Source organism: Aethalodelphis obliquidens, unplaced genomic scaffold, assembly GCF_003676395.1.
Source record: "Aethalodelphis obliquidens isolate GAN/ISIS:26980383/991018 unplaced genomic scaffold, ASM367639v1 scaffold8, whole genome shotgun sequence".
Lineage (NCBI taxonomy): Eukaryota > Metazoa > Chordata > Mammalia > Artiodactyla > Delphinidae > Aethalodelphis > Aethalodelphis obliquidens.
The window spans coordinates 56,343,864-56,367,434 of record NW_020837952.1 but is presented as its reverse complement, the minus strand read 5'-3'; the positions used below and the strand labels follow the sequence as shown (position 1 = coordinate 56,367,434).

At 43.8% G+C, this 23,571-nt stretch overlaps 1 protein-coding gene across 10 annotated transcripts in view; it reads right to left on the bottom strand.

Annotated features, from left to right (window-relative positions):
- Positions 1 to 21,793, bottom strand: part of TNRC6B (trinucleotide repeat containing adaptor 6B) — a 261,927-nt gene extending 240,134 nt beyond the window's left edge. For 3 of the 10 annotated variants that reach the window (XM_027107722.1, XM_027107721.1, XM_027107720.1), the window contains exon 1: positions 21,177 to 21,788. The gene's annotated coding sequence lies outside the window, so the exon portion shown is untranslated. Of the gene's footprint in view, positions 1 to 21,176 lie in introns of all 10 variants that reach the window. The other 7 variants (XM_027107728.1, XM_027107732.1, XM_027107723.1 and 4 more) reach the window with 6 other exon arrangements.
- Positions 21,794 to 23,571: the final 1,778 nt, after the last annotated feature.

Sequence of the window (23,571 nt, the reverse complement as noted above, 5' to 3'; positions counted from 1 at the left end):
TTTTTTTTTTAACTGTACGCCAATCCTCCCTCCCTCCCCGACTCTCCCTCACATACAGAACTAGCAAATGCTAGGAACAATGCAGCCAAACAGGAACCTCATTTCACAACTGGTGGACATGAAAGCAGTAACCCCCCCCCACCCTTTGCCTTAACATCTTTATTGGAGTATAGTTGCTTTACAATGGTGTGTTAGTTTCTGCTGTATAACAAAGTGAATCATCTATACATATACATATATCCCCATATCTCCTCCCTCTTGCGTCTCCCTCCCACCCTCCCTATCCCACCCCTCTAGATGGTCACAAAGCACCAAGCTGAGCTCCCTGCGTTATGTGGCTGCTGCTTCCCACTAGCTATCTATTTTATATGTGGTAGCGTATGTAACTCCATGCCACTCTCTCACTTCGTCCCAACTTACCCTCCCCCCTCCCTGTGTCCTCAAGTCCATTCTCTACATCTGCGTCTTTATTCCTGTCCTGCCCTAAGTTCTTCATAACCTTTTTTTTTTTTTTTAGATTCCATATATATGTGTTAGCATACGGTATTTGTTTTTCTCTTTCTGACTTACTTCACTCTGTATGACAGACTCTAGGTCCATCCACCTCACTACAAATAACTCAGTTTTGTTTCTTTTCATGGTTGAATAATATGCCATTGTATATATGTGCCACATCTTCTTTATCCATTCATCTGTCGATGGACACTTAGGTTGCTTTCATGACCTAGCTATTGTAAATAGTGCTGCAATGAACATTCGGGTGCATGTGTCTTTTTTTTTTTTTTTTTTTTTTGCGGTACGCAGGCCTCTCACTGGTGTGGCCTCTCCCGTTGAGAAGCACAGGATCCGGACGCGCAGGCTCAGCAGCCACGGCTCACGGGCCTAGCCGCTCCACGGCATGTGGGATCTTCCCGGACCGGGGCACGAACCCGTGTTCCCTGCATTGGCAGGCGGACTCTCAACCACTGTGCCACCAGGGAAGCCCATGTGTCTTTTTTTTTAATTAATTAATTTATTTTTGGCGATATTGGGTCTTTGTTGCTGTGTGCGGGCTTTCTCTAGTTGCTGTGAGCGGGGGCTACTCCTCGTTGCAGTGCGAGAGCTTCTCGTTGTGACTTCTCTTGTTGCGGAGCATGGGCTCCAGGCATGCAGGCTTCAGTAGTTGTGGCACATGGGCTCAGTAGTTGTGGCTTGCAGGCTCTAGAGCTCAGGCTCAGTAGTTGTGGCGCACGGGCTTAGCTACCCCATGGCATGTGGGATCTTCCTGGACCAGGGATCAAACCTGTGCCCCCTGCATTGGCAGGCAGATTCTTTTTTTTTTTTTTTCTTGTGGTACGCGGGCCTCTCGCTGTTGCGGCCTCTCCCGTTGCAGAGCACAGGCTCCGGATGCGCAGGCGCAGCGGCCATGGCTCACGGGCGCAGCCGCTCCGCGACACGTGGGATCTTCCCGGACCGGGGCACGAACCCGTGTCCCCTGCATCGGCAGGCGGACTCCCAACCACTGCGCCACCAGGGAAGCCCGGCAGGCAGATTCTTAACCACTGTACCACCAGGGAAGCCCGCATGTGTCTTTTTGAATTATGGTTTTCTCTGGGTATATGCCCAGTAGTGGGATTGCTGGATCATATGGTAATTCTATTTTTAGTTTTTTAAGGAACCTCCATACTGTTCTCCATAGTGGCTGTATCAAATTACATCCCCACCAACAGTGCAAGAGGGTTCCCTTTTCTCCACACCCTTTCCAGCATTTATTGTTTGTAGATTTTTTGATGATGGCCATTCTGACCATGTGAGGTGATACCTCACTGTAGTTTTGATTTGCATTTCTCTAATAATTAGTGATGTTGAGCATTCTTTCATGTGTTTGTTGGCTATCTGTATATCTTCTTTGGAGAAATGTCTGTTTAGGTCTTCTGCCCATTTTTGGACTGGGTTGCTTGTTTTTTTTGATATTGAGCTGCATGAGCTGCTTGTAAATTTTGGAGATTAATCCTTTGTCAGTTGCTTCATTTGCAAATATTTTCTCCCATTCTGAGGGTTGTCTTTTTGTCTTGTTTAAGGTTTCCTTTGCTGGGCAAAAGCTTTTAAGTTTCATTAGGTCCCCTTTGTTTCTTTTTGTTTTTATTTCCATTTCTCTAGGAGGTGGGTCAAAAAGGATCTTGCTATGATGTATGTATGTATGTTTTCCTCTAAGAATTTTATAGTGTCTGGCCTTACATTTAGGTCTTTAATACATTTTGAGTTTATTTTTATGTTTGGGGTTAGGAATTGTTCTAATTGCATTCTTTTACATGTAGCTGTCCAGTTTTCCCAGCACCACTTATTGAAGAGGCTGTCTTTTCTCCATTGTATATTCTTGCCTCCTTTATCAAAAATAAGGTGACCATATGTGCGTGGGTTTATCTCTGGGCTTTCTATCCTGTTCCATTTATCTATATTTCTGTTTTTGTGCCAGTACCATACTGTTTTGATTACTGTAGCTTCATAGTATAGTCTGAAGTCAGGGAGCCTGATTCCTCCAGCTCCGTTTTTCTTTCTCAAGATTGCTTTGGCTATTTGGGGTCTTTTGTGTTTCCATACAAATTGTGAAACTTTTTGTTCTAGCTCTGTGAAAAATGCCATTGGTAGCTTGATAGGGATTGCATTGAATCTGTAGATTGCTTTGGGTAGTATAGTCATTTTCACAATGTTAATTCTTCCAACCCAAGAACATGGTATATCTCTCCATCTGTTTGTATCATCTTTAATTTCTTTCATCAGTGTCTTATAGTTTTCTGTATACAATTTTTGTCTCCTTAGATAGGTTTATTCCTAGGTATTTTATTCTTTTTGTTGCAATGGTAAATGGGAGTGTTTCCTTAATTTCTCTTTCAGATTTTTCATCATTAGTATATAGGAATGCAAGAGATTTCTGTGCATTAATTTTGTATCATGCTACTTTACCAAACTCATTGATTAGCTCTAGTAGTTTTCTGGTAGCATGTTTAGGATTCTCTATGTATAGTATCATGTCATCTGCAAACAGTGACAGCTTTACTTCTTCTTTTCTGATTTGGATTCCTTTTATTTCTTTTCCTTCTCTGTGCTGTAGCTAAAACTTCCAAAACTATGTTGAATAACAGTGGTGAGAGTGGGCCACCTTGTCTTGTTCCTGATCTTAGTGGAAATGGTTTCAGTTTTTCACCACTGAGAACGATGTTGGCTGTGGGTTTGTCCTTTATTATGTTGAGGTAGGTTCCCTCTATGCCTACTCTCTGGAGGGTTTTTTTTTTCCTCTGGAGGGTTTTTATCATAAACGGGTATTGAATTTTGTCAAAAGCTTTTTCTGCATTTATTGAGATGATCATATGGTTTTTATCCTTCAGTTTGTTAATCTGGTGTATCACACTGATTGATAAAACCCCTTTTAATAAATGTGTGGGGTAGAGAAGAACCCCAAGTTATATCTGTCCAAAGGAAGCACTCACAAAGTTATACTACTCAAAGAAACTAAAGACTGAAAAATAACTCAAAACTAACTCAAAACTAACTCAAAATAACTCCTTAAAGCAGTATTAGTAGCAAAAATGGTCACTGCTACATCCTGGAAATGAAGGATAATGCTATCTTTACAAGTATTATTTACTAAATTGTGGTTCGTACTATCCAAGAAAAATAACAATGTTGCCATCAGAAATAGTACATATGAGAACATCACTGATATATGGAATTCTAATTAAAAATAAAAATTAAAAACATCAGAGTAAATTTGGATCTTAGAAGTCCATGTTACATATAAGAATTTAAAAGAAAAATTTCCCAATGTAATCTCCCTTTTACTTAAACAAAACAGAAATGGAAGGAAAGAAGAGAGGAAAAAAAAAAAGACAACAAAAAGATACCGGAACATCAAGGATAAAGAGCAAGCCAAGAGGACATCCTGTAAGTAAAAGAGTTTCCAAACTCACTATTATAAGATTTACTATAAAAGAAATGTAAAGCTATAAATTCAGTTAACTAAAAATACAAAGTTAAAGAAAATCTAGTTGAAAGCTAAAAATCTAAGATTTTAATCCATTAAGAATATGTTTTAAAAGTCCTTGTTTCCTAATGGAGGGGTGGGGCTGGGACTAATGGGACCTTCAGGTACTAGAAAACAAAGACTGTGAGAAAAGAATTTTACCTCCGCCCCAAAGAATTATACTCAGTGATTAAGGTTGCATATAATGTAGTGTATATACCAATCTACTAGGTTCTAAGAATATTCCTTGGTTAATTACATAACAGATCCAGATTCAAGGCATCTTTGTGAACTAGATCATTCACATATTTCCTACAGTGTAAGACAGATACAGATACGTGCGTGCTCATGCTACCGGAATTCAACATCTTACACAAATAACTTTAAATCATGATGCATTAATAATGCTGTACAGGTATCAAAATCCAACTTTATATCCTTTTATATCATGTAGTATATTTTGACAGGGTGATCTTAGTTTCCCTACACAAAAATTAGTTGACTACCATGATTTAAGAAGCTTCCGCAGTTAAGACTGCGGTATACTGAGGAAATGTACAAAAGTATCCAGATATCATTGAGTTTATAATCAAGTTGGAGAGAGAGAATCACATAAAAACAATGTGAGAAAGCTTTAGTAAGCAGTTAAGTGCCAGCTGTAAATATAAACTGAAAAAATTTTGCAACTCCTATTTTGCTAAACGGTTTACAAATGGCACAAGGAAATTTGCCTCATTACTTTGAAATCATTTTGGACCCCAAACAGTATCACTCAGACATATCATTTAACCAGACCTTGAAAATGACTCTTGGGGGCTTCCCTGGTGGTGCAGTGGTTAAGAATCCGCCTGCCGATGCAGGGGACACAGGTTCAAGCCCTGGTCCGGGAAGATCCCACATGCTGCAGAGCAACTAAGCCCATGTGCCACAACTACAGAGCCTGCACTCTGGAGCCCGCGAGCCACAGCTACTGAAGCTGTTGCACATGCTCTGCAACAAGAGAACCCACCGCAATGAGAAGCCCGCGCACCGCAACAAAGAGTGGCCTCCGCTGGCCACAACTTGAGAAGGCCCATGCAGCTACGAAGACACAACACAGCCAAAAATAAAATAAATTAATTTTTTAAAAAAAATGACTCTTGGGCTTCCCTGGTGGCGCAGTGGTTGAGAGTCCACCTGCCGATGCAGGGGACTCAGGTTCGTGCCCCGGTCCGGGAAGGTCCCACATGCCGCGGAGCGGCTGGGCCCGTGAGCCATGGCCGCTGAGCCTGCGCGTCCGGAGCCTGTGCTCCGCAACGGGAGAGGCCGCAACAGTGAGAGGCCCGTCTACCGCAAAAAAAAAAAAAAAAAAAAAAAAAGACTCTTGGTTGCTGCCTAAAATCAAACCCACCCTGAAAGAATGAAGATTTTCCCCTACGGAAATTCCAAAGAATATCTCATACTCTGGAAGCAACTCCTAAATAATTCCTCAGATGTTTTAAGAAAAGGCAGGACTTCCACTTCCAGAAAAGATGGAGTTAACAGGGATCAGATGTACCCCTGCACCTGAAACAACTAAAATTCTGGACAAAATATACAAAACAATGGTTTTCAAAACATTGGACATCAGGTAAGGAAGGACAGTGATTCCTGAGAGATGGTAAACAAACAAGGTGAGCCCTATAATTGTCCTAGCTTGCTGTCTAGGGAAAGTCTCTAGGCCAAAGCACAGGGAGGGGGAACCCAGGTAGAACTCAGAGACCTCCCTTAGTTGAGGAGATGGAAGCTGAGATTCTGGGAAGTCCAAGGGGGCTAGAGTTTGTAGTACACAATAGTACTGGAGAGGAGAGGACTGCACAGAGACAACTCCAGAGATCTGCAGGGAACCCCTAGAGTATTCAGCTGAGTAACTAGGAAAAACACAGCTAACATCACACTTAATGGTACAATGCTTTCTAAGTCTGGGAAAAAAACAAAGATGCCCATCTGTATCACTTTTTTTTTTTAACATCTTTATTGGAACATAGTTGCTTTACAATGTTGTGTTAGTTTCTGCTGTATAAAAAAGTGAATCAGCTATATGTATACATATATCCCCATATCCCCTCCCTCTTGCACCTCCCTCCCACCCTCACTATCCCATCCTTCTAGGTGGTCACAAAGCACTGAGCTGAGCTCCCTGTGCTATGCAGCTGCTTCCCACTAGCTATCTATTTCACATTTGGTAGTGTATATATGTCAGTGCTACTCTCTCACTTCGTCCCAGCTTTCCCTTCCCCCTCCTCGTGTCCTGAAGTCCATTCTCTACATCTGCGTCTTTATTCCTGTCCTGCCCCTAGGTTCATGAGAACTGTTTTTTTTTTTTTAAAGATTCCATATATATGTGTTAGCATGGGTATTTGTTTTTCTCTTTCTGACTTACTTCACTCTGTATGACAGACTCTAGGTCCACCCATCTCACTACAAATAACTCAATTTCATTTCTTTTTTATGGCTGAGTAATATTCCATTGTATATGTGCCACATCTTCTTTATCCATTCATCTGTCGATGAACACTTAGGTTGCTTCCATGACCTGGCTATTGTAAATAGTGCTGCAATGAACATTGTGGTACATGTTTCTCCATTTATAGTTATTATAAAATACTGGCTATATTCCTTTGCTGCACAATATCTTTGTAGCATACTCATTCTACATATAGTAGTCTATACCTCTTAATCTCCTACCCCTATTTTGCCCCTCCTCTCTTCCTTCCCTCCACTGGTAACTGGAACATAGTTTGTTCACTATGTCTGTGAATCTGTTTCTTTTTGTTATATTCACTATTTTGTTTTATTTCTGTAGAATCCACTTATAAGTGGATATATACACAGCATTTGTCTTTCTCTGAGATTTTACTAAGCATAATACCCTCCAAGTCCATCCATTTGTTGCAAATGACAAAATTTCATTATTTTTTTATCCCTGAGTAGTAGTCCATCGTATATGTCTTAGTTGCGGCACACAGGATCTTCACTGCAGTGTGCAGGCTCTCTGGTTGTGGCATGTGGATTCCAGAGCATGTGGGCTCAGTAGTTGCAGCACGTGGGCTCTCTAGCTGTGGAGCACGGTTTCTAGAGCATGCAGGCTTAGCTGCCCCACAGCATGTGGAATCTTAGTTCCCCGACCAGGGATCGAACCCTCGTCCCCTGCATTGGAAGGCAGATTCTTAACCACTGGGCCACCAAGGAAGTCTCATGTATCTTTTCAAATTAGTGTTTTCTTTTTTTTTTTCAGATATATACCCAGGTGTGAAATTGCTGGGTCATATGGTAGTACCATTTTTAGATTTTTGAGAAGACTCCATACTGTTTTATACAGTGGGTGCACCTATTTACACTCCCACCAACAGTGTACAAGCGTGTTCCCTTTTCTCCACATCCTCGTCACATTTGTTATTTGGTTATATCACTTCTATTATGGTACTTGAGGTCTTGCCAATACAATAAGGCAAGAACTAAAACTCAAAGATTAGATAGTAAAATTGTCTTTCTTTGTAAATGATATAATTGTGTATATAAAAACCCAAAATGACCTACAAAAATGCCACTAGAAGTAATGAATGAAATTTTATTTATTTGATTGATTAGAGTCACAATCATATCAATAAAAACACATTGTATCGGACTTCCCTGATGGCGCAGTGGTTAAGAATCCGCCTGCCAATACAGGGGACGCGGGTTCAATCCCTGGTCTGGGAAGATCCCATATGCCACAGAGCAACTAAGCCCGTGCGCCACAACTGATGAAGCCCATGTGCTCTAGGGCCCACGTGCTGCAACTACTGGGCCCACGTGCTGCAACTGCTGAGCCCACATGCTGCAACTACTAAAGCCCGCGCACCTAGAGCCCATGCTACGCAGCAAGAGAAGCCGCCACAATGAGAGCCCGCGCACCAGAGTAGGGCCCGCTTGCCGCAACTACAGAAAGCCTGCATGCAGCAAAGAAGACCCAACACAGCTAAATAAATAAATAAATAAATAAATAAAACACTGTATCTAAATGAAGAGGTCTTTAATAATGAAGGACTTCCAGGGGCTTCCCTGCTGGCGCAGTGGTTATGAATCCGCCTGCCAATGCAGGGGACACGGGTTCGATCCCTGGTCCGGGAAGATTCCACATGACACAGAGCAACTAAGCCCGTGAGCCACAACTACTGAAGCCCGTACGCCTACAGCCCATGCTTCACAACAAGAGAAGCCACCGCAATGAGAACCTGTGCAGCACAACGAAGAGTAGCCCCCGCTAGCTGCAACTAGAGAATGCCCGCGTGCAGCAATGAAGACCCAATGCAGCCAAAAATAAATAAATAAATAAATAAGTCTATTAAAAAAATAATGAAGGACTTCTAGGAAGACAGTTTAGAGAATGCTTTTTAAGAGTGAGAAGGAAAATGGTTTGGAATCCAGAAACAAGGCAGAATATTTTACGTAAAGCCCTTATAAAGTATGGGGACAAAAAGGGAGAAGAAAATCATATAAAATACAGAGAAAAGATTGTAGGGGAGAAGGCAAAGATTCAAAACGAGGGAATGATAGTTGATAGATGGAAGCATTAAAGGATCTGGCTCAGACAGAGAGGTTTGGATTTCACAGAATAAGAAAGGTTGATCAAGAAGGGAAAAGAAAATAGTGTATGTTGGAAATGTTTTCTGGAGAGAAACTAGGAATAGGATCACTGACAGGAAGCTATTTTAATAATCCAGACATAGGCTGAGGATGACTTAGAAGCAGGATGGTGGCATGAAAATGAAAATGAGAGGCTCGAAGTCCAAAGCCATAGAGAAAAGAGCTGAAAGATGTGGCAATGTTTCAAGATTCAGTGTTTCCGGATTTCAAGATTCAGGTATTGGGAGGATGGTTACCAATGATGGGACCCAACTGAGTGAACAAATCATTTAGGGAGGTGCAGCAGAGGCCCATCTCTGGCCTCCAGAGTTACCTTTTTGAAAGGCACCCTGAATGCTAAACCCAAGGTCTGAAAAATAGGAGGTGAAAGGAAAACAAGAGAAAATGACATTAAATACACATGTTTAAGTGCAGTAAATAAAAGTTTAGAGGGCATCTGCTTCAAAAGCAAACACGCTGCATCAGTGTGGAGCCCTGGCTCTGGCAGGTTCGGGAAGCGTAGGGTGATGTCACAATGTGCTGAGGCCGCCTCACAAGCTGTGTGTGGGGCACAGGGTCCCCTGTTTAAAGTTTTCAAACCAGCCCTTACTGGCTTGAAATGTGATGTCTTTTGCATTTTCATTCTCTTGTTTTGTTTTTGTTATTTCCACAAAGAGCCTTTTCACTAATTCTCTGGTGTTTTAAAACTAATGTTTTCCCCTTTGGGTCCGGGTTTTGGCCATATATTGGGAATATGGGGGAATAAAGAGACCTTTTCCTGCATGATTTAAGTGGGAATCAATAATCAGTGTGCCCTTTTGTTTAAAGGGATAGAGCCAAACTGCAAAATAAAAACATCATAAATTTTAAACATTTTGGTATAAAATATAAAACTTTTATAGAGAAAATAAGGTTGACAAAAGAGTAGCTGTTGAAGGTTTATTTTAAAATCTGTTGCCCATGCTACATCTTAAGTAGAGAGTTCTACACTTAGAAGTCCCAAAGAGATATACATCTGGGTAAAATACCTCCTCATGAAAGGGATATTACTGAGCATGATACACCATTAGCAAGATTTTCACAGAAGGAAAAACATCTAGCTCCTCGGAGGACCTTTCACTCCTTCCTCCACATCAGAACCCAGAAGATGCTCAAGACATTTCCCTTGATATACTTGAGACAGGAGATAAAGGGGCAGGGCACAACCATTAAATGAATGACACAGCCATTGAGGACACAACAAAAACTGGTTAGAACCTACTAGGCCCAAGATGGTGGAAGATTCGAGGTCTATTAGACCTTGATCCTCAGATGTGCTCACTGTAATGCATTAGCATATGCTAAATGACACAGCCACAGGCACCATGACAGTTCCGAGGCCATAAAAGGCCAAAAGGTGGGTGGTGCCCAATTCCTGGAAATCCCTGGCCCTTTCCCAAAATAGTTGGAATAATCCTCCCGCTTATTAGTCTATGCAATTACCCAGCCCATTAAAAACTAACCACCCCGTACTGGGGGGCAGCTCTTGTCTTCTGAGACAGACCACACTCTGTCTATGGAGTGTGTATCTCTCTAAATAAACCTGCTTTCACTTTACTATGGCTCACTCTTGAATTCTTTCCTGTGTAAAGCCAAGGACCCTCACTTGGCAGCCGGGCCCAGGAACTTGCCTGAGACCTGGAACATGACCATCCTCATGTGTCCCATTTTCCTGCAACATACTGACCTGGGCCTAAGTTAGGAAGCCTGAACCTCTTCCACTTTTGGAGGTTCTTACTACGTTTTAAAATAAAGACATACCAAGAAAGCATTATAAAAACTGTGGTACGTTTTAAATGTATACATGTAATTAACCCTTCTAGGGAAAGAATACAATGTAACTGTACTGGTCACAAGATACAGGATTAACAAACATGTTAATTTGTCATAAATCACAGATAGTATTATCTGGCAACTGGAACAAGTTTAAAGTTACAGTCAATATCTCCTTCCAGGGACTTCCCTGGCGGTCCAGTGGTTAAGATTCCACGCTCTCAATGCAGGGGACATGGGTTTGATGCCTGGTCAGGGAACTAAGATCCCACATGCCACAGAGCGTGGCCAAAAAAACAAAAACAAAACAAAAGCAAAAATAATATCTCCTTTCAATCCTGTGGATTTATCTCTTAGACTGCTTACACCTACTATATGCAAATCATTCTGCTGAGTGCCACAGAAAAAAACAAAGTAGTATAAACTGTTTTAGGCTCACGGTATCCAAGAGAGAATCTTGACTTCTCCCTCTTCTCTAGTTGAGGAAATTCTATCAATTATCACTCCACTCTCCTTGGTCCTTCCTGAAATTGCACCTTGAACCCACAATCTTCCAACTGAAACCACACAACTCATCTCAGAACTTAATGAAGCTCAGGTTCTTTATGACTTGGCGCAGAAGGAATTCAGCGAGAGGCAAAGTGACAGGGAAGAAATAGATTTATTAGTATCCTCTGTAAAGAGGTTGTAGGAAAACGGGGCACGAGAGGATGGTCATGTCCCAGGTCTCGGGCGGGTTCCTGGGACAGGCCACCAAGTGAGGCTCCTTGGCTTCGCACAGGAAAGAATTCAAGAGTGAGCCACAGGAAAGTGAAAGCGGGTTTACTGAGGGAAAAACACACTCCACAGACAGAGTGTGGGCCGTCTCAAAAGGCGAGAGCAGCCCCCAAATATGGGGTGCTTAGTGTTTATGGACTGGGTTCATAAGCTAATGAGTGGGAGGATTAGTCCAACTATTTTGGGGGGAAGGGGCGGGGACTTCCAGGAATTGGGCCACCACCTACTTTTTGCCCTTTTATGGTCAGCCTCAGAACTGTCATGGTGCCCATGGGTGTGTCATTTAGCATGTTTTACAATGAGCGTATAACGAGGCTCAAGGGCTACTGGAAGTTGAATCTTGCTGCCATCCTGGGCCTAATCAGTTCTAACCAGTTTACGTTACATCCTCAATAGCTAAGTCCTTCTTTTAAAGGTTCTGCCCTGCCCTCTTCCCTCCTGTCTCATTCCTACACCTTTTAAACAGATTTTCTATCTTGCCTTAAGATATTGTGCCTTCTCAACCTCACCCTGCTTCCCATTTTCTCCTTCCTTTCTTTTCCAAACATCTTAAACTACACTCACTGCTATCACTTTCCCTACCATCCATTATCTCCTTAGCCCCTTGTAATGTAGGTCAATAAACAAACACACAGAAATCTGTAGCAATCGACATTGTAACAGGTCAATTATCATCTTCTGAATGTGATCAGCACTACCAGAGCTTAATCACCTCATTCTGAAAACTATCAAGTTCTGAATATGAAAATCTGAGGAAACACTGGTTAGCCAACAAAGTACAGACATCTCACAATTGTACTTAAAAACAATAATAGAATGAAAGATAGCAAGAGTTGAGGTGAATTAGGGAAAAGGAGGCACTACTTAAGAATAACAGGGCTGAGAAAGAGGAAATGGAAGGGGACATGAAAGCAAAGAGCTGTTAAAGAGGTATAAAATGAATGAAAATGGACTAAATTTCCATTCAATGAACCTTCCTTTCTTCACTTTTAGTTGAGAATCAAATTAAACTAATGCTGGTTCAGTGAACCACTTAAAGACTTACAGATAAGTAAAATTAAAACTTCAAGCTGTAGAAGTCGTCTTTCCCAGTCCATGTACCTGGAGGTCCTTCTGGGTAATCCTTTCTGATTTCATCCCTTTCACTGGTTCAGTATCTGGCCCTGTGAGGTGCATCAGCACTCGCCTCAGGCAATCTGGAGGTCATTCCCTTTACTCTCCACTCCTAGATAAGCTTAAATGAGTTACTGCTTTCTAACTCCACCTGAAATCATCTGCATGGTTACAGGTACTATACTCAAGCAACTATATTAATTAGAAGCAACAAGCATCATTCTGGTTTATGATTAGCTTCTTTGAATGGTACTTTATAATGCCTTTATGAATTCAAATGTACGGAATCACAACATTATTTCCAAGATTATTTCCAGTTCTGAAATGTAGTGTAATCTAAGAGTCTGAGTCTGACATGACACGGTTAGCCTGTAAGTCAGCTGTTGGCCCTGTACCCCAACGCCAGCTTTATAAAAGCACACCACTGTGCCATCTTCTCCACATACTAAATGAGCTCCTTCGGGCCTCTGTGCAGGCTGTTCGCTCTGCCTGAAATGCCCTTCCTCTATGACTTACTGGAAGTGTCACCTTCCCTGGAACGGCTTTCTGGACCTCCAGTCGTGTGGACAACTTTCCTTTTCACCCCTGCCCCCTCCCCTATATGCCTACTATAGCACTTATTGCACTAAATGGCACTCATTTGTGTATGTGTCTGCCTTGCCCACTTCGCTGTGCACTCCTCGGGAGCAAAGATCTCTTCTCATCCCATCCTTGTAGTCCTAGCTGCTAACCTAGCATTCAGCACATGGTGTGCACTCAAACGTTCAGTGAAACTGCAGTCATGTGAGTCCCGACCATATAAAAAAATTGTTCAAAGGAATAACCATTCTGATTATTTTTACTAAGAAGGATTAAAAAGATACTCATTAAACTCTACAGTGGGGAGTTCCCTGGTGGCCTAGTGGTTAGGATTCCGGGCTTTCACTGCCGTGGCCCAGGTTCAATCCCTAGTCCAGGAACTGAGATCCCACAAGCCATACAACATGGCCAAAACAACAACAGAAAAAAACTCTACAATGACCACATAAAATTTTCAGACAAATTAAAATTTTTCATTACAATATTCTTTCTGTAATATTAAAATGTTTACCTATTACAAGTAGAAACTAAGAAAAAAATAGAACCCGGAGACAATCTAAAATGGAAAGCCCCTCCCTGCCCCCATATATTTTATTTATTTAAACCATTAGAATGATTTTGTTGTTGTTGTTTTTGTTTTTGTTTTTTTTGCGGTACGTGGGCCTCTCACTCTTGTGGCCTCTCCCACAGGGAAGCCCTGAAATGATTTTTTTTAATTCTATTTTTAGTTCTCGTTCTTAATTTATTTGAAAAATATTCACTCAGGACCTACTATGTGCAATTTACAGTGCTAAATACTGGTGATAAAAATGTGAACAGAACAGGGCTTCCCTGGTGGCGCAGTGGTTGAGAGTCCGCCTGCCGGTGCGGGGGATGCGGGTTCGTGCCCCAGTTTGGGAGGATCCCACATGCCGCGGAGCGGCTGGGCCCGTAAGCCATGGCCGCTGAGCCTGCGCGTCCGGAGCCTGTGCTGCGCGGCGGGAGAGGCCGCGGCAGTGAGAGGCCCGCATACCGCAAAAAAAAAAAAAAAAGTGAACAGAACAGACAAGGTATGGGGCTTCCCTGGTGGCGCAGTGGTTGAGAGTCTGCCTGCCAATGCAGGGGACACGGGTTCGAGCCCTGGTCCGGGAAGATCCCGCATGCCGCGAAGCAGCTAAGCCCGTACGCCACGACTGCCGAGGCTGCGCTCTAGAGCCCGCAAGCCAACTGCTGAGGCCCGTGTGCCTGGAGCCCGTGCTCCGCAACAAGAGAAGCCCCTGCTCGCCACAACTAGAGAAAGCCCGCGTGCAGCAACGAAGACCCAACGCAGCCAAAAATAAATAAATAAAATAAATAAATTTATTTTTTTTAAAAAGTATTTTTATTCACATAGCTATTTTCTAGCGGGGAAAACAATATACAAATTAAATGATTACTTAATTACAACTATATTAAGTGCTCTGAATTTTTAAAAGCAGCACATCTCCTAATCTGGGGTGGGGATGCTTAGAAAGTCACTACAGAAGTGACATATAAACTGGGCTCTGAGGATTGAAGAGGCATCAACTAGGGTTGGGGTGGGAGGCCTCCAGACCATGGGAATAGCAAGTGCAAGGAAGAGACCTTGAGTGGGGAGGAATATGCATTTCAGGAACCAGAAGGTCGGTGTGGCAAGAGTATAGGCAACCAAGCGGAGGACAGGAAATGTGGCAGGGTCTTCCCTGGGCATTCAGCGAGCAAGACAGAACAGGTGCTTACTCTCATGAAGTTTATATTCCAGAGGGCAGATGGCAGGGTTTGGGGACTCATTAACAGTTTTAAGTAGGGGAGAAATGTGACCAGTTACACTTGTTTTTCAGTTAAATGTTGTATATTTGAGGTATAACATACACAGAACAGATATGTAGTTTTAAACGATTATTCCTGCTGCAGTTTCAACAATTCTCTGAGGCAGAGAATTCTCTACTTACAAAAGAAAAAACTAAGGTTCTTCAAAACAAATTTATTTGAGGATATTTATTCAACAAACTTTTGAGTGCCTACAATATGGCAGGCACAGTACAGTGTGTGCATTCATACAGAGATGAATGCAACAGTCTTGCTCTTAAGAAACTCACAATCTGATGGGAGAGACAGATCTAGAAACACTATATAGTGTAGTCCATGCTAGAAATGAGGAAAGTATAAGGGAGCAGAGAGGAACTCAATCTTCCTAGGAAGAATGAATCATTTCATCTCTGTGTTAAAGCTGCATTTTTTTCATATTATTAGTTTTTGAATTCTCAATCATTCCTGTACTTGGAACACAGTAGGTACTCAAGCATATGTCTACGATACAAACCAACCCAGGTTTTCAACTTCTAGTTCAGTGCCTTTCCAGTAACTAAACATGCCCCTAACTGGAAGAGCATGCATTAATTCCAAGGAGCTCTTCTTTTGAAGCTGCTTTCCAAGCCAGCTTACAAACCACCAAAGAAAGTATCATTAAAGTCAAACCTCATTTTTTGACCCAGCCTGAAAACCCGTAACAATATCTAAACATAGTTATTTTTTTAAAGCAAATCTTCATTCAGAAGAAATTCTCCTATGAAGACAATCAAGAAACCGCCATCTAGTCCTTCATAATTCATGATCTCTGTCCTCAAAGAACTTATATTTTGGTTTCTAATTGGAAAGATAAAACGTAGCACATAGAAAGAATAAAACAAAATACAAGGTAGCATTTGTTCATTGATTTAACATATTTACAGACTGCTTACTACAGGCCAGGTAAGGAGCCATCTTAGGAATGCAAAAATGAGCAGGACAAAAGCCTGCCTTCAAGGAACTCAGTCTTATGGAGGAAGCCAAGAATAACACAGCCCAGGACAATAAGAGCCGTAATTCAGCAGGTCCGCACAGATGAGAACACAGTTGCCATTGGTTCTAATTCATCAGGCACCTATACCTATGCCTTATCAGTTATTAAATATTTTAACACTACCTCTGATTATAATACAAACTGATAAATAATTGCTATATGAAAAAACAATGACACGAAAAAATTAACATTAAAATGGCTCAGAGGAGATGGTGAGAACTGAAGTTTAGGGATGGTCTTAGGATCCTCCGGGTTTCTCAGCAAGGAAGGTTAGCATATTTGGATAAGGAGCTGGTTGTAGGGAAGGGGAACAGAGTTACCAAAAAGCCAGTGGTGGCAATTACCCAGGTATAGCCCTCCATCTGTGTTGAGGACATGGTTTAGAGTTGTGCTGTCCAGCATGGTAGCCACTAGCCACATGCAGCTACTGAGCACTGGAAATGTGCTTAGTCTGAATTGAGATGTATTAAATGAAAAGTATCCTCCAGATTTCAGAGTTTCACATGAAAAAAAGGATGTAAAGCACCTCAATGTATTTTTTTTACTGATTATATGTTTACACAATATTCTGGATATACTGAAGTAAATAAAGCGTTATGAAAATCAATTTCACCCTTTTTTTCTACCTTTCTAATGTGGCTACTAGAAAATCTAAAATTACATGTGTGGCTCACATTTGTGGCTTGCATTCTATTTCTCCTGCACAGTGCTAGTCCAGAGAGCTTTAAACAACAAGCTAAGGAGTTTAATCCCTTGAGGCAATGAAACACTATTGAATGTTTTCAAACTTAGGTGCTTGTGGTAGATTTGGGGAGGGGACAGGAAACATAAACAAAGCACTGTTTCAGGAAGACTAGCGTGGGGGCAATCCCTAGCTTCAAGACACTAGAGGCAGTTGTCAATGTCAAAAGGCCAGCAAATGTCAAAGGGTAAAGCAGGCTCAGCTGGAAAGCATACAAGGTCTTTAGAAGTCCCACGCTGGGTGTAGAGAGGAGGAAGAAATCAAGAGCAGGGTGAGGTGAGGGAAGAGTAACAGCTGCAAGCACTGACATGAGCCTGGATAACCAAGGTGCACTGCTCAGTGGACTAGCAAGCCCAGCCCTGGTTTAGGTTTAGGTTAGACCTCAACTGGCTCAGTGGTAAAGGCTCCCAGGCGGAGGTGCAATTCAAGAGAACAAAATCGGTGTTCTCTTTAGTGATTTCAGATCTATCTCTATGTGGCAAGACCTCCACCAGTGGGATCAAGTCCAGAGAAGGTAGGAAGTAGAAAGCAAGGCTACCAGAAACTACAAGATAGCGATAAATTATGAAAGCAAAAGCCCAGACTTACAACACTGCCAGCAAATATTTACTGAGAGTTTGCGGTATGCCTGACACTTGGCTCGGCTCTGGAGGCATGGGAAGCAAAACAGACGTGGTCCTGAATCACAAACTGTAGTGAGAGCTATGAAGAAAGAACAGGAGCTCTGAGAGACCTAATTAAGGGTGGATGGGAGTAATGGGATGAGGTCATAAAGGAAAGACCCTCTGAAGAAGTGACAATTTCATCTGAACCCTGAAGTCAGGTGGGTAAAGACTAAGGGGGAAGAACAGCCCAAGCCAGGAGAGTGGTATGTACAAAAACCTTACGGCTGGAAAAGGCTTGGGTAATTCAAAGAATTGAAAGAAAGGCTGTGTAGTTAGAATGTCAGGAAGGCAGGTGGGCCATATAAAGGTGAGAGAAGGCTGGAGAGGCAGGCAGAGGCCAGATCTTGCGAAGCCTCAAAGGATGAAAAATAAAATCCTAAACGGGTCTGAGTGCAACGGGAAGCCGTGAGGGGTTTTGACCAGGGAAATCCTGATGGGTTCTAAGTGTTCCAACCACCTATGCTCTGCTCAGCCTACTAAACAGAAGCCGGCTTGGCAGCAAAGAGGCAGGACCCAGCATTCGTAGCTGAGTAGCAGGATACCTGGTCTGGGGTAAGAGTTTAATATAAGGCCCTTCAAGTGTTCCAGGGTTCCAAGGCTGGGAGAAGGACGGCACCACCAAAAAATATAGAAAAATCTGGTGGAAGAGCTGGTTTGGGAGCCATTAGCTGGGAGGCAAAGTTAGGCACAACTCTAAACATACTGGGTATGAAAGACTAGGGAAGAATTCCAGCAGGTAAATATGGATGTTGTTTAGAGAATGGAAGAGAGATGAGGCATGGATCCTCAGGTTAATAGACAGAAGTGATATAGTTTAAATCCCAAAAGTGAATAACATTTTCAAGGAGTAGAAAAAGAGAAAAAAAAAAAGACAACAAAAGGAGCCTGAGTTTGATCCTTAGAGTTAATTTCTCTCTGGGATGGAAGTCAGGAAAAAGGGCTCTCAAAAAGGAAAGAGCATGAGTGAGTCTTTTTGGAGTGATGGAACTGTTCTGTATCCTGATTATGGTGATGGTCACATGTATCTGTACATGTACTAACATTCACAGAAACATACACACACTAAAAGTCATTGTTATTATATGTTATTTTAAAAGTAAAATAAAAATGTTTTTAAAGGGTGGGGTAGTCAAAAGGACTGAGCTACAGGGAGACAGCACAGAACAGGATAAAGCCCGAAAGGATGCTCTGGGAAATTTAACCATTAAATTAAATGGCAACCTTGGAAAACGCCTCAGTGAGTGGTGGTGAGGTTAAAAGCCAGGCTGCAAAGGTTCAAGGATGACTAAGTAGTGAAGGGAAGCAGTCAGTATAGCCTCCTCTGTTAGAATTCTGGAGGTGAAAGGAAGAACAGAATGGCACAGGAGCTCAAACAGATGAGAAGTGGGAGATTAGCAAACTAGCAGAGCCAAACTTCCCAGACTCTATGAATTGCTCCATTTAAGTATTCTTCTAAAACATGCCTTTTGCACATGAGCTGTTCACTTTCTTATCGTCCCATTGAACTAAAACTGCTAAAATGAACCCGAAATCATGACATTTTTAACTCTGTTCCTTAGTCAACTGATATTTACTGTGCTCCTACTATACAGTAAGCACCCTGCTGGATACAAAAGTGAATAACGCCTGGGCCCTGGAAGAGCACACAGGATTAATCACAACAGCAAAGGTACTGGAGTGATCTGCACGAAGGGCTCTGAAAGCCTTGACCTCTGAATTAAACACATTTTAATTTATCTTTATGAAAAGTAAATAAGGAGGAAATTAAAGCAAAGCTTAGATGTAACACTAGTAAAAATGTTCCTAATTTCTAAAAACTAAGAATGAGTTTCTTAAGTTAGGTATGGGGAACCTAATCATCAGTCGCATTTCCCTTTTCCATCCCTCTCTGCTTTTCAGTGTACTCTGCATTTCTTCCTCTGGATAAGTTAGGGGGCAAAATGGGACAAGCACAGGCTTTGAAACCAAACAGACTTAAGACTAAACCGATGCCCTTGAACTTCCTAGCTCTGTGGCTTCTGGAGGCTCATAAAACAGTAATGATACCTACCCCGCAGGCTTAAGGTAAGAATTAGGTAAAAATATAAACAGGTTGGCATATGCAAAACACGCAAAAAATGTTAGCTTAGGGCCTCCCTGGTGGCGCAATGGTTGAGAGTCCGCCTGCCGATGCACGGGGCACGGATTCGTGCCCCGGTCCGGGAAGATCCCACATGCCGCGGAGCAGCTGGCCCCATGAGCCACGGCTACTGAGCCTGCGCATCTGGAGCCTGTGCTCCGCAATGGGAGAGCCCCGCGTACCGAAAAAAAAAAAAAAAAAAAGTTAGCTTAACATTATTACTACCATTTGAAGAAATGATATTGTTCTGATTTAAAACATTTTTAAGTGCTTCCATTTGAATGAGAAAAAAATAATCTTTTTTCCCCAAGGGCATGACATTTCTGTGCTACCTTAGAAAAGCAGCTTGGCAATTTTTTCTCCTTAAGTCCTATCAGGAACTATTTTGCTCAAATAATGATGTTTGGGACAAGCACTTAAAAACAGTCAACAACTAAGAAACTATAAAGGCATCATTATTATCATCACGGCATCCCAAGAGGAACAAGCCAGTCTGATTTGCGAACTGCATACTTGCCTTAGTGTATGGACCTACTACATTCACATCTCTCCTACTACATACCGAGTGGGACACTGCACACGTGTAGAGTTGTCAATGTTCTAAAAGTTCTGCTTTTTAAAAGGCATTTACAAAACACTACCAAAAGAATAAACATAGTTTCAAAGCCAAGATGCTTCTCCAAATCAATAGGAAACTATCATCCTACTGAAATTCCCCACAACTACGAAGGAAATAGCCTCTATTGTTAAACCTGCACAAAATGCTAAGATGTAAGATTTCTATACATCCCATTTCTGTTTGCTTAACTGCTGGCGCGGGGGGGGGGAGGCAGTAATTAATGACGTTTTACTCACTGACCATGGGGAAACATCTCTGGCCAACTTTGTTGTATAATTTTGCTTATATTGTAAGCAAATGGCCAACTTGAAATTCACCTTATCCCTCGCTTCAACCTCCAGCACAGACGCTAAAAAGTAATAAAACAGCCAAAAGATACATGAGAAAGCAAGCAGCCTGAAAAGACCCAGACTAGTTCTCGGTGCCCAAAGAACTGAGCATGTGCTGGTCCTTAAGAAGCCTGACAAGAGGCTACCTTTACTGGGTGTCTTCAGCCACTACAGTGGATTTAAGCCCACTGTGGAAACCCACTAGTTTGAAACCAAAGGGCGCAGGACCAGGGAATGCAGGAAACACTTCGGGCTGGTCGTCCGCTGATATTCCCCTCGCCCTCCTTTCCCCAAGGAGGTTGAATCGCCTCTCGAAGGTGGCCACACACGCAAGGCTCTGGGGGGAGGGGTGGGGGCGGCAGCAGGGGAACGCATTCACTCCGTCACGCAGGTCCTGCACACAGGTGGGGACCGGGAGGCTCCGAGGCCTGCCGCCTCCCTCTGCCACCGCCAGGCAGGGGCCCCGACGCGCCTCCGCGGGCCTCGGCTCTCCGCGGGGACCCCTCTCTGCCCCGAGGTCCCCCAGCGACGGGAAGCGAACTCGACTCGACCAGCCCACCCGGAAGCCCTCCCCCAGCTCACACCTGCCGGCGCGTGACGCCCGCAGTCGCGCTCGTCTGCCGGTCCCGGCCCGGCCATTCGGGGCGCCCCTTCCCCGCGAGCGGATGTCGCCCGCGTCCCTCCCAGCCCCGGGGTCAAACCCACCAGACGCCCGCCCCGCGGGGCGCGCGCCCAACGCCGCCACCCACGCCGACCCCGCGCGCTCACGCCCCTCCGGCCCTCTCCCCGCCGCGCGCGCTCACTCGCGAGGACACGCACACGGTGCGCCTCAGCTTGACAGGCCGACCCCGCGCCGCGCGCTCCCGCGGGCGTCCTCGCCCACCCGGCCGGCCAGCTCTGACTGGGCGGTGAGCGGGGGAGGGGAAGGGCGGCGGTGGCCGTCGGTCCTCACTTACCACTGAGCCGTGCCGGCTCCAAGTGCGCGGCGTTCCGCTGTGAGGCGATGCGCCGCGATGCGCGCGGTCCCCGCTTCTCTGCAGGCTATGGAGGCGACGTAGTAGAGGGACTGAGGGGCTCGGGGGGAGTCACTCCCTCCCGCTTCACCTCCGAGAAACACGGGGACCCCAGAAACTAAAAACAAAATAAACAAACTTTCCCCTCCGCCTCCCTCCCCCAAAACCACAACACAAACACTCGGGGGCCCGCCCAGAGCCCCACTCCATTGGCCGCAGGGAGGATGCTGCCGGCCCTCACTGGCTGGCTTTTGTGCCCGTCAAGCTGCCGTTCCGCCCCTCCAATTTCTCCCAGCTGCCGTCGCCCCTCATTGGTCAAATGCGTTCCGTTTGACGAGCTACGATTGGCTGAGCTGTCTGCGCCAATCATTCGGGGACACACCCCCTCAGCATCCCAGAGACCTTTTCCTCGGTCGCGGACTCGGAGAGGCGAAGGGGAAACTAGAGCATGATGGCGGCCGAGCTCACTTGGCGCAACCATCGTCTTTTTCCTTTTATTAGCTCATTAGTGCCTCGCCCTCGCGCTGTTTCACCTAACCTCCTCTCTCCGTCCAGTACTGCCAATTAACGGAATCTATACGTCCCGGCTCCTTGATTTATCCCCGCCGAAGTGCTGAGTGTGGGCTCGTTGTGAATCATTGGACTGTCAGCGTGTCACTCCCTAGTCAAATCTTCAAACTATTGGTGGAACAGCAAGCAAGTCCGTCCAACAACAAGGGCTAATGCCATTGGTTTGTCTCCACTGAGTTCTTTCCTGGTACCTTATTGGGCAAATAGGCGCGTCGGTCAGATCTGGATTCGCTGTGCTGTGGTTAATTGTTTGCTAGGGAGTTTGGATGACTCCCATCATTTGGCCTGTGGTTGACGATAGTAACGATTACCATTTATTGCATGTCCGCTTTGTGCCAACCATGCAGAGTTCTTTACAAGGACTATCGGTTGAACCTGTGAGTTTTACGTTCTCTAAATTTTACAGTTAGGAAACTGAGGCTCCAGAGAGGTTAGGAAATTTGCCCAAGGTCACCTAGATAGGATGTAGTTGGTAGGCAAGCATTTGGTCCCAGGTCTGTCTGACTCCAGAGCCTTCGCTCTTTTCACTGTACTTTAGTGCCTTTCCCTTAGCCTAGAATCGTACCCAATCAGCTAACCCAACATCTTCAAAAGCTTTCAATCAGAACCTAAATTCCTCAGTTTCTGGAGGTGACATTGCTGGGGACTAAAGCTATGGAATAGGCTGTCATTGCCTCCACTGCATCCTCTTCTCCAGCACCCATTCCTCCCCACCCTGAATTAAACAGTCTTGGTGATTCCTGACCAGAAGCCTATCTACCTTTATGTTCATTTTCTAGGCTTTATAAATAAATGGACACTTCTACCAGCCTTCTGTTTCAAGCCTACTTTCCTGACCCACACCCATCCATCTCCAGCTCACTCTCTTTTGAGAGAGTCCTCAAGAGGCAGAAACAAGAAGAGAATCTAAAGAGAGAAAAAGAATAAATCGGTTTAGAAATAAATAATTTACTGTATGCAAACGGAACAGCCCTTCGGCTCCTGGATAGCTTCCAGAGTAGCCCCTGATGCTGTGCAAGACAAGTGCTCCTGGCTTGTGGCCATTGGATTCTTTGTGGCCGCTTTCAGCAAAGTGAATCCAACATTCCAGCCAGGGGAGGGCAGAATGCTTAGGACCCACTGCCAGAGAGCCGGCCCCAGGCTCTGGGACTGAAATGATCTCCAGGAGCACAGTGCTGGACGATAGCCTGCATTCCGTCTCGGGTAATTAACATTTTACCATCCCAAATCCCCACCCCCTGTAGCTTCAGTGGGATCACTGCCCTTGTTTCCTCTCCTGATCCAAGCTGTTGTGTAACCGCATTGGCACTGCTTTAATAATAAAACAACCACTGTAACACAGTAATAGTGCTCAACACTTATAGCCTTTCAGCAGAGGAAGATAAGTGTTTCACAAACATCAATTAAGATTAAATGGCAGGTATTCCTAGGGCAACTGCCAGCAGAAGGACAGAAGAAAATTCATGAGTCAAATTCTAAGAAAGGTCCTAAGAACCTGAATCCTTATAACTACATACCCCATACTAGCATTCCAATATGGGGATTCTGAACCAGAAAACAAAAAGAATGAGAAATGGTCAGTGTCCCAAAACTTCCTTATTTTCATAGTTGGTTGTTTGTAACTCTATTTTTAACCCTTAAACTAGTTTTTATAGTTTAATTGTTGGACATACCTGTCTCCCCAACTTAGTTTAAAGTTCCTTGAAAACAAATGATTTCTTTTTCATTTTTGTATGTCTCGAATTGCTCTGATTATATAAGGTTCCCC